A 7,669-nucleotide genomic window follows, 5' to 3' on the forward strand; every position below is an offset into this window, starting at 1 on the left:
ACGCACGAAGGTCGAAGCGATCGATCCTGTAACATGGGTGACTTTAACTAATAAACTGTACCAATTGGCCCGACCAAAATTCTATAAATAAGTCCATGGATGGATATATGAGTCTAAATTCAGGAAAATTTATGAAACCAATTTTGAGTTTTGAAACTCGAGATATGATTTTTAAGGCGACGGTGACGCAGCTTTTCCACTGACCGAAATGTCTAATTGGTGGGCAAAATATGTGGACTTGGCTTGTTAACCCTCGTGTGTCCTAACGGCGATGGTATCGGGTTCAGGGTGTTACACTGCTAATGATGCACAATGAAATTCGTAAAGCATGTGAATTGATCGATATTGATAAATACCATCTTAACGGTAATTTGAAAATTTGAAACATTCTTTCCTTCTTCTAAAAGTATGTGATTATTGAGGACATATTGAGCATGTCGAATAAAAGTGAAAAGGATTGAAATGTGATTGTGTATGAATTTGTATGGCATATTGCAGTGCATTGGGATGGGACATTGGGGTTAACAGATGAGTTTCGTGGAGTACTGGCAGTGTAACACCCCTAACCTGTATCCGTCGCCAAACTAGGGTTAAAGGCATTACCAGACAATTTAGAACATTTAACATTCATTTCATAAACATTATAGCATCAGATATAAAACATCAATGTAGAGTCCCTCATATGGGTCATCGAGACCTTAAACATGCATTATAAAGGGGTCGGGACTAAACAGAACACATACAAAATTTTTCTAGAACTTAAACATTTTTCAAAAAAGTATAAGTCGCACACCCGTGTGAACAGGCTGTGTGCCTCACACGGCATTAGACACACCCGTGTGTCTAGGCCGTGTCCAAACAGGGCATACATACTGTCTTATTCACACGGCCACAAGACACATCCGTGCATCTTAGCCGTGGTCGACATTGACTTGGGTTACACGACTAGCCACACGCTGGTGTGCCTTGGCCGTGATCGAGCCTGACTTACAAATGTAGGGTACCTAGGGGACACATGGTCCTGCAACATGGCCGTGTGTCACACACGGCTGAGACACACACCCGTGTCTCTACCCGTGAGGACAAAAATAGGCCATTTGAATAGCCAATTTTCCACCTCATTTGGGTCAAACCTACAAGCACCAAACCAAGCATATTTCCAACAAAATTTCAGCCAATTTCCATTCTCAACTCATCAACCAAATCATACTAAATCTAAACTAAAATCATACCAAAACATATGTTCCATAAATTCCAAATATACAAACACATCTCATGCCAAAACCTTGTCATATTGACCATTTACTTTGGCCAACCAAATGCACATCATAATGGCATATATGTATCACATAACATATATCAATATCGACCATAAGTTTTAACTCAAACTAGCCATATCACATGGCATAATATATATAGTACAAAACATATGTAAATACCCCTAGCCTATACATGCCATATACCATATATACAACTCTCAACATTGTACCAAAATAGATGTTTGATAATGTGAGTAAGTCATTGATGATTCCCGAATCCGAGCTAGCTTTATAACACTGTAAGACAGAGAACATTTCACACAGTAAGCTTAGAGCTTAGTAAGTTTGTGGTATAATACATTTAATTCAACATATTAGCTATAAGACATATTAGCTAACACATAGTTAAATTCATATCACTACTCAACCTCATTCATTACCATTTCTCATTTCATACTACTTTCTTAGTTCCCATATCCTTGCAAATAACTCATACACAATATTATCGACCACATAGGTTCATCTATCTCATACACCATATCGTTAACCATAAGTATTCATTACATACCTACACAAACTAAAACTCAACTATTACATTATCACTTCAATGCTCGATACACTAATTCGTTAGATCATCTTTCCACGTACAAGAACATCGCACACTTAGTACCAATAATCTAGCCGAAGCTATAAAATGTCGCACACTTAGTGCCATCATATTAAAACGAAACTATCTCAATATTGCACACTTAGTGCCATATATAGCCGAAGCTATTCCAATTCACACACTTACTGCTAATTGTAGCCAAAACTATTTCAAATCGCACACTTAGTGCTGAACATAGTCTATTTATCATCGTACTCACACCATAGTCAAATATATATAATTTAAGCATTACCAAAGCACTAAAATATAATTTGTAACATCATTTATCCCGTACGAACTTACCTCGTACTCGGTATTGTCAATTCGGATTGTCTACTCTATAACCTTTGACTTTCCTTGGCCTAAGTCCAAATTCCCCTTTTCTTGGTCTAATTAGCCAAGATGAGTGTCGAAACTTAAATATCTTCAAACTTAGGTTTTCTTTTCTATTTTCGGTGGATGAACACTAAAATGATGGATCAAATATGTTTGTTTTATTTTATTTAATCATAATGCACTAATTACCCTTTTTACCCTTGTAATAAAACATTAATATTCCATCAACTAATGTCCATTAATGTCATTTAATCAAAACCATGGTCAAATAACCACATAAGGACCTCACAATTATAAAGCCAAATAAAATAGGCACTTTTAACATATAACAGGCAACTTTTACATTTTACGCAATTAGGTCCTTTTTATTAAATCGACACACAAATGATTAAATTTTAATACGAAACTTTCACACATGCTAATTCACATATCACAAGAACGAAAAATAATATTTAAATGTTTTTCTGACTAGAATTTGTGGTCCCGAAACCACTATTTTGACTAGGGTCTAAACCGGACTATTACAGGCGTCATATTAAGTGTAACACCCCTTATCCGTATCCGATGCTAGGACAGGGTTCGAGGCGTTACCGAACTTAAACCTTCACCATTTCATAAAACCAAGCCATAAAATTTCATTTAAATTAAAAACACTCCATCACATGCATAATGTCCCTTACACGAGCTACCGAGGCTCAAAACATGCATTAAAGGCGGTTTGGGACTAAAATGAGAACTTTGCAAAGTTTTGGGAAAACTTAGGAAAAATTTTCATGAAACATGGTCACACGCCCATGTGAACACAGGGACATGCCCGTGTGTCTTCAACACGCCCGTGTCCTCAGGCTGTGTAACTCTCTGTTTATGACATCAGCAAAACAAATTGAACCACATGGCCAGGCCACACGCTGGTGTACTAGGCCGCGTCCTCTACACGGCTGAGACACATGACTGTGTCTCTACCTGTCTGGCTAACACTTAGGCTATTTACCAAGCCTTTTATGTTTCCTTTAATCTTTCATATCTATATACACACCAAAGACACATATCGTGACATCATTTTAATGATTTAGCATCCTATATTAAGACACATTTAATTTATTGCCATGACTGTTTAAATTGGTCATAAAACATTCATCATCCGCATAATTCATAATACCAACCATATATAGACAACAAGCATAATCACATCACAAGCATTAGACCATGGCATAGATAGATAGGTTTACAAACCATAATCAATATGAGCCACACCTCATGGCCATATATAAGTAACTTAATGTAAGCCAATACCTTTGGCTAGTCATAATAATGGCTAACATAAAAACTAAGTTCCTATACAAGCCACTCACATGAAAACGCTTAACAAATATGGGTCAATACTTCAAAGGCGATGGCTTGATAGTGTGATGCTGCCTCTGACAATCTCCAGCCCCGAGCCGACCTGACAACACTAAAGAAATGGAGAGGAAAGAGTAAGCTTAAAGCTTAGTAAGTCCATATGAAAATAATAAACAATATGCCAACATGCTTTTCGAGGTAATACAACCATTTTTTGCATTTTTACTTATGTTCCAACCAAGCTATTTTCTCAAGTCATAGTTACTAAATAATTTATATCTAGAGATAAAGAACTGAAAATTAAGATTTGTTAATGTTTCCTAAAACTATACTCACATATCTTTTTACCATAAAATTTTTAGAATTTTTGGTCTAGCCAATAAGTACAGTTTATTCCTTAAAGCTACCCCTTTTTTGCTACCTGACAGTTCCGCCCCTCTTCACTAAAAATTAATTATTTCATAATAGGGGACTCGGATGATGTTCTCGTCCATTTATATTTAATATAGACTCATTAAGTATTTTAAGCATATAAATTATAACCCACAACTATTGTTTTACAATTTTAAATGATTTTCTCAAATCATAATAGGGGGTTCCGAAATCATTCTGACTTTGTCTCACAATAATTTAAATATCTCATATTCTTATATTAATTTTCATACACTGTTTCTTCTATATAAAACTAGGCTCAATAAGATTTAATTTCATATTTTATTCAGCCTCAAATTCAATTTCCAAAATTTTTTGTGAATTTTTAAAGTTGGACTACTGCTACTGTCCAAAACAAGTTTAGTACAAAAATGATGATGACTAAGTTCATCACACCTTCATTTCTTTTAAATTAGAAATCTATGCATTCATAAACATATATGATAGTCCACCAAATTAACACAACATCATTTCACAATGCTCATGGACTTACCATTCGTGGATTTCATATTCAATTGAGTTTTTGTGCATACCTATACTCATTTGTAACATAACTCAAGTTCGTTTTCACCAATGACATAACTCATTGGGACCATCACCAAATCCTTCCTTGAATTACCTGTTGAGCACTAGGAACACTAATGGATACACGAAAACTTTCACATAGTGCTATATACGCAGCTAGAACCAACTCATAGAACGTAATATCTATAGCTAAAGCTACCACATATTATGTAATGCTCGCATTCGAGCTACTCACGGGTCTGTACATAAAGTCAGCACCCGGACCCCAAGGCATTAACATGATATGCTCACTCAGCGAGTTAGTCATGGGCCTGATTACATAGCCAGCACCTGGACCCACATTACATATATCACTTATCTCACGAACTCAAACATAACTTATGAGTTCAGACCATATAGTTCCTCATGACATATCCCATGTCTAACTCAATGTTGTCGCACTTGCTCATAATGTCATTTCATTCTTCCATCATACATTTCATACTTTCATGATAGTAATAAAACATTTAAATGTACATATTATCAAAGCATTAAAGTATGCTACAACATCACATCATTTGCTTATGTACTTACTTGTCGAATCTTCATCAAGATTATTTGTATAATCAATCATACAATTTATATAATAATAACAATAAAGCATTTAATATTCAATTATAACATTGCATTATTATGATCACACGAACTTACTCGTTTCAATGGAATATCATATTCCATCAAATTTCCAATGCATTCAATCATCACATATATGTTATTAACATTTGGCATCAGTTTCTCACATACAATATCTTCAACATAAAATTCAATACAATCATAGCAAGATAGATTTCAAGTGTATTAACAATAACATGGATATCATACTTATTTAATCACACGGACTTACCTCAAATGCAATTTCGGGTAATTATTCTCTTTTTGTCCTTAACCACGTACTTTTTGATTTAAGCCTGAATCTCAATTTTTCTTGATCTAACATGATGAAATTTACTCATTTAATGACTAAATAAATTTGGACAATCAAAAGTTATTTATTTCACAACCATAACTCATATTCTTCCATAAAATTTCAGTTAAAAACATATACGCTTTCATGGAAAAACCCTAAACTTTCAACCATTTTGCAAAATAGTCCCCTCAATAGCTAGATTAAGCTTTTGGGGTCCAAAAAATGTAAAAAAATCAATAAAAGTCATCAAAACCACTTACTTGCAAGAGAACTAAGGGGCTAAAAGTTGAGGCTCTTAAAACCATCTTGTTTGCTACCATTTTCAGTGGGGAAGAAGAAAGATGAAAAGATGATACCTTTTGTTTTATTTTATTCTATTTCTAGTCAAAATTAAGTTACCAACCACACTTAATTTTGACTTTTCTACTTTCTTTCTTTCTATGGCCGACCAAGACTTTCTTAAGGGTCCATTTTCTCTTTAAAGACCCCAAATTTTGGTTCTCTAGCTATTTAACATATTTATCTACCAAAATAAAACTTTTTCCCTTTATGCGATTTAGTTATTTTTCTTAATGAAGCTATCAGTCGTTAAAATTATTTCATCAAAATTTTCATGCACTCATATAATCATGCTATAACACATAAAATAACATTAAAAATAATTTCTCTGGCCCCAGAAGAGTGGTTCGGAAACCACTGTTCCGACTAGGCCCGAAATCAGGTTGTTACATTAAGTTCGCATATATTGTTAGTCAGTGCACTGCATTTGGAGTACCAAGGGGATTGACGATTATATCGCATTATATATTTGGCAGTTTCACTGTATTATTGATTATTGGTGGTTTTACCACATCGAGCATTGCTCATATACGTTGAAGTTTGGCAGACGTGTTCTGGCGAACTCGTGGTGTGTAGCGGATGGTCTGGGTAGGATCTCACATGTGCATTTGAAAATTATTATTGTTAATGTTTCATTGTGCTTTTAGTACGTCTATGAAATTGCATGTATGAATACTTAATACCTGTTTAGTCTCACACTGATCTAGTTAAGCTCACCCTATTACCTTAATTTCTCAGGTAATGTTCGAACTTAGGATCGGAATTGGCATGCGGACGTACAACGGACTTCAGACTTTACTTCATCATATTATTTTAATTTAATTATATTTTTAAGTTATTTTATTATTATTATTATTCGATTTTGGATTGTAAAGTTTCTTTAAACTGTGGTCGAGGACTGTTTGAGATTTTGGGGTTTTTCATGATGCATGACATGCATCTTTTGTATAGATACATGGTTTTTATAATATGTTGAAATGGACTATGCATGATATATGACTAAATTAATAATTTGACTAGTAATGGTACATTTCTACTGCTAAGAAGATAACAAAATGATTTTTTTCAAAGGCAACACCATCAGTAAGGTTTTTCAAAAACTCACCTAATTCACTAATTTGACGTAAGCAGGGCTGGACTAAGTAGATGGGCATTTTCCAAAGATAATAATAGAAACCATAGTTTTATAAAGAGAAGTATTTGAAGGTTTTTAATTATCGTTAGGGTAAGTTCAACACTAAGGTGTCCAATGTGGCCTTCCCGATTCGACCATAATGTCTATGCCAGATTTGGGAGGTTATATTTAGTGGTATCAGAGCTAGGTTCAAAACCTCTGACTGAGATTTTAAATCTACTGAAGTTAGTCTGCATGCATGCATACATGAAAAGGGAAAAATTTGGGAAAAAAAATACACATGGATTTGGATAATTTTTTATACAGGAAATGATGAAGTCCGAAGGTCCCATGCCAAGTCCATAGAAGCAATACTAACAACCTATTAAGACTATAGAGACTATTGCATAAAAATTTTATAAAAGAATTATAAAATGTGAGTGCGTAAAAGACTAAAACAAGGTACTAAAAGCTCTTACTTGTGAAATTGTAGATCCATAAAACACTAAAATGAATGTACGTGAAATGATAACTCGTGATAGGAGGGGCCACAGGGGCCGATCTGAGTGCTCTGATTGAGTCAGCTGCATCATTAGGGCCGGAATTGGATAATGAACAGAACGAGGTTAACTGTGAACCCACTACTAACGGTGGGAATATGGAAAATGGGAATATTAATGATGACCATGTTGGGAATGATCCAGTAACTTAGGCTCCATTGAAGGCTTTGA

The sequence above is a fragment of the Gossypium arboreum genome, chromosome 10 (assembly GCF_025698485.1).
Source record: "Gossypium arboreum isolate Shixiya-1 chromosome 10, ASM2569848v2, whole genome shotgun sequence".
Taxonomy (NCBI): Eukaryota; Viridiplantae; Streptophyta; class Magnoliopsida; order Malvales; family Malvaceae; genus Gossypium; species Gossypium arboreum.